The sequence below is a fragment of the Drosophila persimilis genome, unplaced genomic scaffold (assembly GCF_003286085.1).
Source record: "Drosophila persimilis strain 14011-0111.01,24,50 unplaced genomic scaffold, DperRS2 tig00001519-arrow-arrow-pilon, whole genome shotgun sequence".
Lineage (NCBI taxonomy): Eukaryota > Metazoa > Arthropoda > Insecta > Diptera > Drosophilidae > Drosophila > Drosophila persimilis.
This window is the reverse complement of record NW_020825512.1, coordinates 22,333-31,253: the sequence shown is the minus strand read 5'-3', so window position 1 is coordinate 31,253 and position 8,921 is coordinate 22,333. Positions and strand designations below refer to the sequence as shown.

General features: G+C 47.9%; 2 pseudogenes; one reads left to right on the top strand and one right to left on the bottom strand.

Moving 5' to 3' along the window:
- The first annotated feature begins 4,950 nt into the window (after positions 1–4,950).
- LOC6604199 lies at positions 4,951–6,768 on the top strand (annotated as a pseudogene).
- Positions 6,769–6,904: 136 nt separating this feature from the next.
- LOC6604054 lies at positions 6,905–8,166 on the bottom strand (annotated as a pseudogene).
- Between the last annotated feature and the right edge of the window lie 755 nt (positions 8,167–8,921).

Sequence of the window (8,921 nt, the reverse complement as noted above, 5' to 3'; positions counted from 1 at the left end):
TCGGCGGCAACGGTGCTGACAATTGAATATCGGTTTCGTAATCGACTTTCAAATCAGCATCAGTTGCCGCCACACCCCACCACTACGGCCTAAATTGTGCCAAAAAGACTAGCACTTCGCATAAATCAACTACGTTCCCTATAAACTGCCCGCCCACATGTACATGTTACATTCCTAGTCGTCTGCCCTCAGTAGGCGGCAAGGGTAGTAGAGGGGACTGAAGACCACATACCGCATTACAGCCAACAAAACATCAAGTTGACAAACTCACAGGGGATTGCAAATCAAATTTTAAGTTAGGGAGAATTACAAAGAAGAGACAGCATACTTTTGAGCGTGGCCCCACTTTACTTTCTTGACTCACACCACACACACACACACTTGACACCCTCTTGACAATTCGTACTTTTGGAGCCTTTTGCCCCGATCGTGGAATGGTCTCGAGTCTGGATCTCTGTCCAAACGAGGAAAAGTCGTGTCGTGAACGTTGTGGAGTCGAGTCGTGTTCGAGGTTTAGTCTCTCCGTCAAAGTGCCGAATATTTTGTCTCTCTCTTTTTCTCTTTTTCCCTTGCTGACTGCGGGCCTAGTCGAGGTTACAAGTGTTTCGTTGCTGCAGTTTATATGTTTGTAAATTAATGTGCCATCAATATGTACCAGTGTGTTTGAGTGTCGTTTAAAGTTGAATTGTAAAAACAAACAAAACGAGGGGGAACGTTGTGAGTTGCTGCGGACACCGCAACTCTACAGTTATACCCGATACTAAGTCAGTATGGCTCTCCTCCGGCAGACGCCGCTTATATTAATCGACACGACAAAGAGTGCGTGCGAGAGAGACAGAAAATCAGTCTGAGCGTGACGTCGGGCGCTGCGTAGCCAGTGCAAATTGATTTGTTTCCTTCGCTATAAAAATGATCTGATCTGATCCAGATTCAGCAATCTGATAGATATGGTCGCTATCTATGATTCTGCGTTTTTAGTTTTCTCGAATCTGCAATATTGTGGATGCAACAGATTTTCGTCCTTTGTGGGGGCGGAAGGGGGTGGGGCGAAATTTTGAGATATATGTTTTATAGTGAGATCTAACAGAAGTGCGGATACCAAATTTGGTTACTCTAGCTTTAATAGTCTCTGAGATTTGTGAATATCCCCAGATTTGCATTCTTTGCGGGGGCGGAAGGGGGTGTGGCGAAATTTTGAAACAAACTCGTCTCGGTCCGATATATTAGGAGTGTGGATACCAAATTTGGTTGCTCTAGCTTTTATAGTCTCTGAGATCTAGGCGCTAATGTTTTACTCTAAGCAAAGCCGCCTATGCTACGTGTGTGTTAGAGAGAGACAGGGCGAGAAAAAATGAAATTGTTTTCTTGATGCTGGTTATAATAATAATACGATCCAATTCAGATTCTGCAGTCTATAAGATATGGTCATTCTCTACGATTCTGCGTTTTTGGTTTTATCTTATCTTCAAAAGTGTGGATGCCACAGATTTTCGCCCTTTGTGGGGGCGGAAGTGGGCGGGGCAAAGTTTTGAAATATTTTTGTAGCAGTGACATATCACAGAAGTCTGGATCCAAAACATCGTTGCTCTGGCTCTTATAGTCTTTGAGCATTAGGCGCTGAAGGGGACGGACAGACGGACGGACGGACAGACGGACAGACGGACGGACGGACAGACAGACATGGCTCAATCGACTCGGCTATTGATGCTGATCAAGAATATATATACTTTATGGGGTCGGAAACGATTCCTTCTGGACGTTACACACATCCACTTTTACCACAAATCTAATATACCCCAATACTCATTTTGAGTATCGGGTATAAAAATGTACATATATTAATATTAAGACATATACTGCCCACAAACTGAAATTAATAAAGCAACGCGCTTGGTTGCTGGCGGCTCACACCCCAGCCTCTCAGCCCCTCCCCAGTTGGAGCACTGAGAGCCCTCAACCCAAAGCGGGTATATATTGGTAAAAAAAGAAAGTGATATTCTGGTCAGATTCAGAAGTTACTCTTCATTGGATCAGATCCCACCCTTCGTCGTTGTCAACATTCGTTGCGAACCGAGTAGCGGAGATTCAAGAGTGGTCAAGTGAAGCTACGTGGCGGCATGTGCCAACAAAACAGAACCCAGCAGACATAGTTTCGAGAGGTTGTGACGTAGAGGAAATCGTGCAGTCGATCTGGTTTGGTGGACCAGAGTTCTTAAAGTTTGAAGAAGAGAGCTGGCCCAGAAATCCACACTTCGAGCTTTCCGAAGAAGAGATACAGATGGAAAGTCGGAAGAAATCGGTCACACTGACCGGCGCGGCCAAGTCAAATTATTTAGTGGATGTAATCGAGGGATACTCGTCACACCTCAAACTGCTAAGAGTGTTCGTTTTCGTGTTCCGCTTCATCCGAAAATGCAAAGACAAAAGTCTCAACTTTGGAAAAATTCCGTCATCCGTAGAATACGACGAGGCGTTTCTAAAAATAGTCGAAATAACACAGAAAAATGAGTCTCAAGAAGATATTGAAAGGGTTCGTAAAGGCACCAAGTTAGGCCCCAGTCTTCAGCGCTTGAATCCCTTCATCCATGAAGAGGCTGGGACATGGAGCTCTTTTTCGTTGTTGCGAGTTGGAAGGCGACTAGTTAACGCTCCTATGTCATATAATGCCAAGTTTCCCTTTTTATTGACAAAACGCTATCGCTATCTGCATCAAACGAGTTTTCATGCCGGCCCACGAGCACTCGTGAGTATCCTTAGACAACGCATTTGGATAGTGAATGCTCAGGCGGTCTGCAGGGCGACAGTTAGGTCATGTATTCGTTGCTTTAAATGCAAGCCGCTACTTCAGACCCAAATGATGGGCAACTTACCCGCAGACCGGCTCCGTGCTCTCCGCCCATTTTCAGTATGTGGCGTTGATTTTTGTGGCCCAGTCTATACGACTCTGAAAATTCGTGGAAGGCCCATTTATAAGTCCTACATAGCGTTATTTGTCTGTTTTGCGTCCAAGGCGGTTCATTTAGAAATTGTCTCCGATTTGACGACTAATTCCTTCTTGTTGGCATTCCAAAGGTTCGTCGGTCGTCGAGGATGTCCGCAACGCGTGAACTGCGACAACGCGACAAATTTCGTCGGAGCAAGTCGCCACTTCAGCGAACTGCGGAGGAAGATAGAGGCAGTCGGAAGCGCTCTCCTCACCGCAGAGGAGCTGGAGACCGTGCTGGTCGGGATCGAGGCGGTACTCAACTCGCGCCCGCTAGGACCCCTAAGCCCAGACCCAAGCGACTGAGACATGCTGACTCCCGGGCACCTGCTGACAGGCGGGCCGCTCATCGCACCCCCAGGACCCCGGACCAGGAGGGTCTGAGCTGCTTAAAGCGATGGCGGCTTGTCTCGTCAGCCAGGCAAATGTTCTGGCAGCGATGGTCCCTGGAGTATGTGCTGGGATTGCAAATAAGATTCAAGTGGCACCAGGAGGAACCAAACATCAAGGAAGGCGACCTCGTAATCGTCGCCGACGACAACCTGCCCCCTCAACAGGGGCTCCTCGGAAGGGTGGTCGTTACAACCGCCGGGCAGGACGGAAGGGTCAGAGTGGTCGACCTAAGGACGAGCAGCGGAGCCACGTTCAGGAGGCCAATCCACAAGTTGGCTCTTCTGCCACTGGTTTGAAGCCTTCCAGGCCTTCAACGGGGCCGGTGTAGCGCCATTTGGCGTATAATAATTGTTATTAGGATCGTATTTTATGAAGTCTAGTGTAAGTTAGGCTAGGGCAAAGCGGGAGCGCAATATAAGCTCGCTCTTTCGCTCTTGGCGAATTCGCCCCGCTTTGCCACCGTAGGTAAGATAGGCGCAGAAGAAATTGTTTGAATATATGAAGAGAAGTCGAGAAAAATCTATGAAAACGAACGCACGCACTCCTTTTTTTTTCGTCGTCGTAAAATACAAATTTGCAGTCACCCAAGTTTTTCGGTCTCTTTATTTTAGAAAAACTATTCTAAATTTTCAGGAATTAATGATGCAGTATCGAAACTTTAAAGGAATCATTTAGTCACGGCACTTTGTAACGGCAATGCCTTATTGTAAAATTAAAGCTTATTTTTCGCTGAAATATTTTAAAAGTTAGGCGTATGCCAAATAAATTGTATTCTCTAACGTTTTGATTTTAAAAACCTTTCTTTTTTATCACCCACTTATACAAAAAAGATTCTTTAACGAGCGGGAACGAAATTAACTCTGAATTATGCTCGCACTTGTCATGAGATAGGAGAGTGGAACTTTTCTGCCTCTCTCTCTTTCTTACACAAAAGCCCGCCGTTCTGTCTCGCTTCCCTCCGCCAGAGCGAACACACTGCACGAGAAAGAGTGTGTGAGATGGATAGAGAGATCGAGAGAGAATGAGTAAGCGCGTGGAAGGCGATTTGGTCGTTATAATAACGATCCGATCTCATCCACATTTGACAGTCTAGTAAATATGGCGTTCTCTACGATTCTGCGTTAATTGTGAATGCCACAGATTTTTGGTCTTTGTGGGGGCGGACGGGTCCAGGTGTCTGGATATACAATTTGGTGACTCTAGCTTTCATGGTCTCTGATATCTAGGTGCTCATCAAGGACGCTCATAGGACGAAAAGGCTTCCTTCTGGAAGTTACACTCATCCAGAGCCACATCTATTTGAGTACCATGGCCCTTCAAGAGTTCATGATTTGTTAGCCCCATTTGTCAAAGATATACATACTCGACATGTTTACTCCTCCGAGGACAGCCAAACCAAAACAGTAGTGAGTGAAGGGCCGATGTCCACTCGTTTTTAGATTCTGATCCTTTCGAATTTCCTGAATGTACCGACCAAATAGCCCTTGAAGTGAGTGTCACTTTCTCATGGAGTACATTCATCGCCTCAATTTGGCATTCTCTATTGCTAGAAATTTAACACCAAATACGTATATTCTGATATTTGGTACATTGTGTGGGCTTAACGAAAAATAATGCTTGGCGTTGTACGTCGGCTGGTCTCCCAGGCCTTCCCGCAGCGCCTGCGACCACGTCCCCAGGCTATCCAGCGCCGCTCCGCCTCGCAGGCGGTAAACCAGATGTTGCAGCTCCAGCAGATGGACATGTGTGCGGATCCTCCATCCCGCGGACTTGTGGTCGGCGTGTTCGCCGACGAAACGGACCGCAATGATGCTGGCGTCCTCACCGCGGCCGGTTGGCGGTACAATGTCCAGAAGACTGCCGGCCGATTGCTAGAGGTCCTCCGCATGTCCGGACCCATGCCCAAGCGGGGCGAGGCTCGCCTTTTCTTCGCGATCGAGCCAGAGCGCCGCCGCCGAGGGGGCCGCATTGGCTCTACCAGGAGCTGCGTAACCCAGAGAACAGGATTCCAGTGCCGTCGCTGGACTTATACGCAAGAAAAAAAGAGGTCTGCGACCTCGAAGGATGGCGCATTGGTCTGCAGAAGGCAGCCGCCCAGAACCTGACGAGACAGCTGCAGGAGATGCCCTCCAACCTCCTCACACCCACAGCTTTTGCGCAGAATGTCGTCGAGGTGCTGTGCAAATCCCGTGTCAATGTGGAGGTCAAGGTCGAGGGCTGGGCCGAGAGCCAGTCAATGCACGCCTTCCTGGCTGTGGGCAAGGCCTCGTGCGAGCCACCCATCTTCCTGGAGCTGACTTACTACGGCACCTGTGCCGAGGAGCGCCCCATTGTGCTGGTGGGCCAAGGCGTGACTTACGATGCTGGAGGATTGTGCCTGAAAGAGAAACATGAGCTCTTCCATATGCGTGGCGACATGACCGGGGCCGCCGTTGTGGTGGCCTGTTGTCGAGCTGTGGCTGGCCTGCGTTTACCGGTAAGTACTCAGGACAGAAATGATATCTCCTTGAATAATAATGCTGTTCTTAGGTCAACATTCGCGGCCTGATACCTCTTTGTGAAAACGTAGTGGGCTGCAATTCGGTCCGTACTGGGGACATGGTCAAGTCCATGAACGGCAAGACCATCGAGATCCAGTGCACCGATCACGAGGATGTACTGGTCCTGGCAGACGCCCTGCTGTATGCGCAAAACTTCTGTCCCAAGTGCATCATTGACGTCGGCACCTGCTCGGGCTACATGCGCCAGGCCCTGGATGAGTCGGCTGCGGGGGTCTTTACCAACTCGGAGATCCTGTGGCAGCAGATCAAGCACGCCAGCATGCATACCGGAGATCGTGTGTGGCGCTTCCCATTGTGGAAATATTACAGCAAGGCCGCGCGTGCCGGGGGACGCAGCGATGTGCAGAACTATGGCATTGACCGAGGTGGACGTCCCTGCAAGGCCGCTGCCTTTCTCCGTGAGTTTGTGCCCTGTGGCCAGTAGATGCATATTGTGAGTATTGTGGGGCGCTTTGTTGGGGCGCAGATCTTATGGATTTTCTCCCTCAAAGGATGCCACAAATGTTATGGTGACAAAGGGCTTCGAATACGAGTATCTGCGCAAGGGAATGGCCGGCCGCCCGACCCGAACACTGGTGGAGTTTATTGCTCAGACGATTTGCAAGGATACGGCCCCACGTTTGGCCAAGTAATCAATCTCTAACGGGAATCCAATGTTATATATATTTTTTACTGTGTTTTTTGACGATGCCACACACGAACACAAAATTACACTTGAGCTATGATCACTCTATTTTACATATGTTTTCGCATTTTTAATCTCCACACAAACACATGCGGCACATTCGTTTATTATGAAATTGTAACGTATAAAACAGAGAAACAGCGCTAGTGTTCGATCTTTTGTTGGGTCCTGGGCTTCCAACTATTGAACATGATAACTAGACACTGTGGATTATTGCTTTGTCAGACTCTACCCGGAATCGGGTATTATATGTAATATCTGTGGTATCACTAAAAGTGAGTGCTACGCCAGGGAGACTGCATGAGTAATCACAACGTTTATGTCAATGGGTGGATAGTTTTGCAGCAGCTTCACATTCGAGGCAAAGTCGTTCTCTAAAATTGCTTCCCTTTGGATTCTATAAATCAGTAAATACATCAGTAAATGCAAATGAATCAGTTCAAAGTCAGCGCATGCTTACAATATCATGGTTCAGCAGATTTTGATGAGAAAATTAAAGCGCTGCTCGTCCGAGAATACCTAATCGCAAATTCGCAGCACATCGGGCAGTGGAAACTCCTGCGAGAGCAGGAGGGTGAGCCACCTGAAGCTGTAGTACTGCGGAGGCAGCTCTTGGCTCTTCAGATGCTATATCTTTAGTCTTCAGCATGTTAGATAGCAGGCCCATCATGAACTTTATACCACCCTCCGCATCGTCCAGAGTCTTGATGAAGAAGTCGCGTATCTCGCTCATTAGAGCCGTGAAGCAGAAGAAACAGTCTGCCTCCGCGTGGGCGCGGTACGAGAGATCCGGATCCGAGGCCATCACATAGTAGATGGGTCCGACAATCTCATTCATGCCCTGTACGTAACCCAGGCCAGGACGTCCGCCGAGCTGAGCACCGTGGGCACTACCCGTTTGTGAAGCCGGCGCCCGTGCTCGCCTTTACTGTGCACCACAATGTCACAGGGATACTCTGTGGGCTGCTGAAAGAACGAGATGTCGGGACACAGGCGCCTCACATCTTTGCCGACCTGCAGCAGAAATTTGTTGTCATTGAATAATGTGTTCCAGGCGCTTTCTGGCCCCTCGCTAAGCGGATGATCTTGTAGGCCAACGCCCCTTGAATCAACAGCGACGTCCCCGTCCCCGTCGCCTTCTCCAGCTCCATTGCAGCTGTGTCCCGGGGGGAGTACCAATTCCTCGATGAACTGCTGGTACAGGGCTCGATTCTGGGCCAGCGTGGTCGTCCAACTGCTGCGTCTTGGTCCCAAGTAGCCCAACAGCAGTTTCCAGCTGAGTGCACGGAAGCTTTGTACATCGGGCACACCTGTGGATTGGATTGGATTCATGTCCATGAATTACTACGCCTATCAGAAGTGTGATATCCCACCATTAAACGTCAGTCTGCGCAGCTCCTTTAGGTCAACCACATCCTGGGCCAGCGCATCATCGAACTCTTTTACACTGAAAGATACAGGGGGGGATAACAATCTTTTGTTCTTAATTCCCGAAAACACGTCACATTTTTGTGTCGTCCATACCGCGCCTTGAAAATGGACATGCTTTGGCTGTATGCGGGCGAGGATCTTAGTTTGCTCCATGCAGGGACAGTCGCTTTGCAATGATGTGGACTGGACTTATATTATTGCTTTGTTGTCATCCAGCCAGCTGCATTATTGCTTTTTCCAATACAGTTCGAAGCAGAAACAATTTTGATATTCCGTCGAATATTTTTAGATATCTAGATCTCTCAGCCCTGCCCACATAATTTTATCCGATTAATGAATCAATTTTCTACTTAACTGTCTTGTTTTAAATACTTGACTTTAATTGTTTTTGCCTAAATTTTGGTTCCTCAACAACAATATATGCATCTGAAAACCCGAACTTAGCCCTCTTAAGCCCCCTCTATTTAAATAGTTCAAATACTGGAGGTAAATGACGGAAAATATTAACGATTGTAAATTCTTCTTGTAGATTCATGCTACCTTTCCTCTGAACTTAAAAAAAAAAAACACTATATCTGTTCAGCCACAGACATGTAAATCGGAGTCGAGCATTACTACTCGCTGCTGCTACCAGATCAACAGCTAAGCTGGGATGGATTGTGGCAGGAAAAGTCAAATCTGCCCACAATTCCTCACCCATTTGTGCAACGGGAGTAAACGAGCTCATGGAAAGATTCTGCACTCTGGACAATCTAGAGACGGAAGACAAACCACGCACTCCAGTGGAAGCACGGTGTGAAGCTCATTTTATAGAAAATCTTCAGACAGCTTCAGACGGCCGTTTTATTGTAAAGCTCCTATTTTCCGA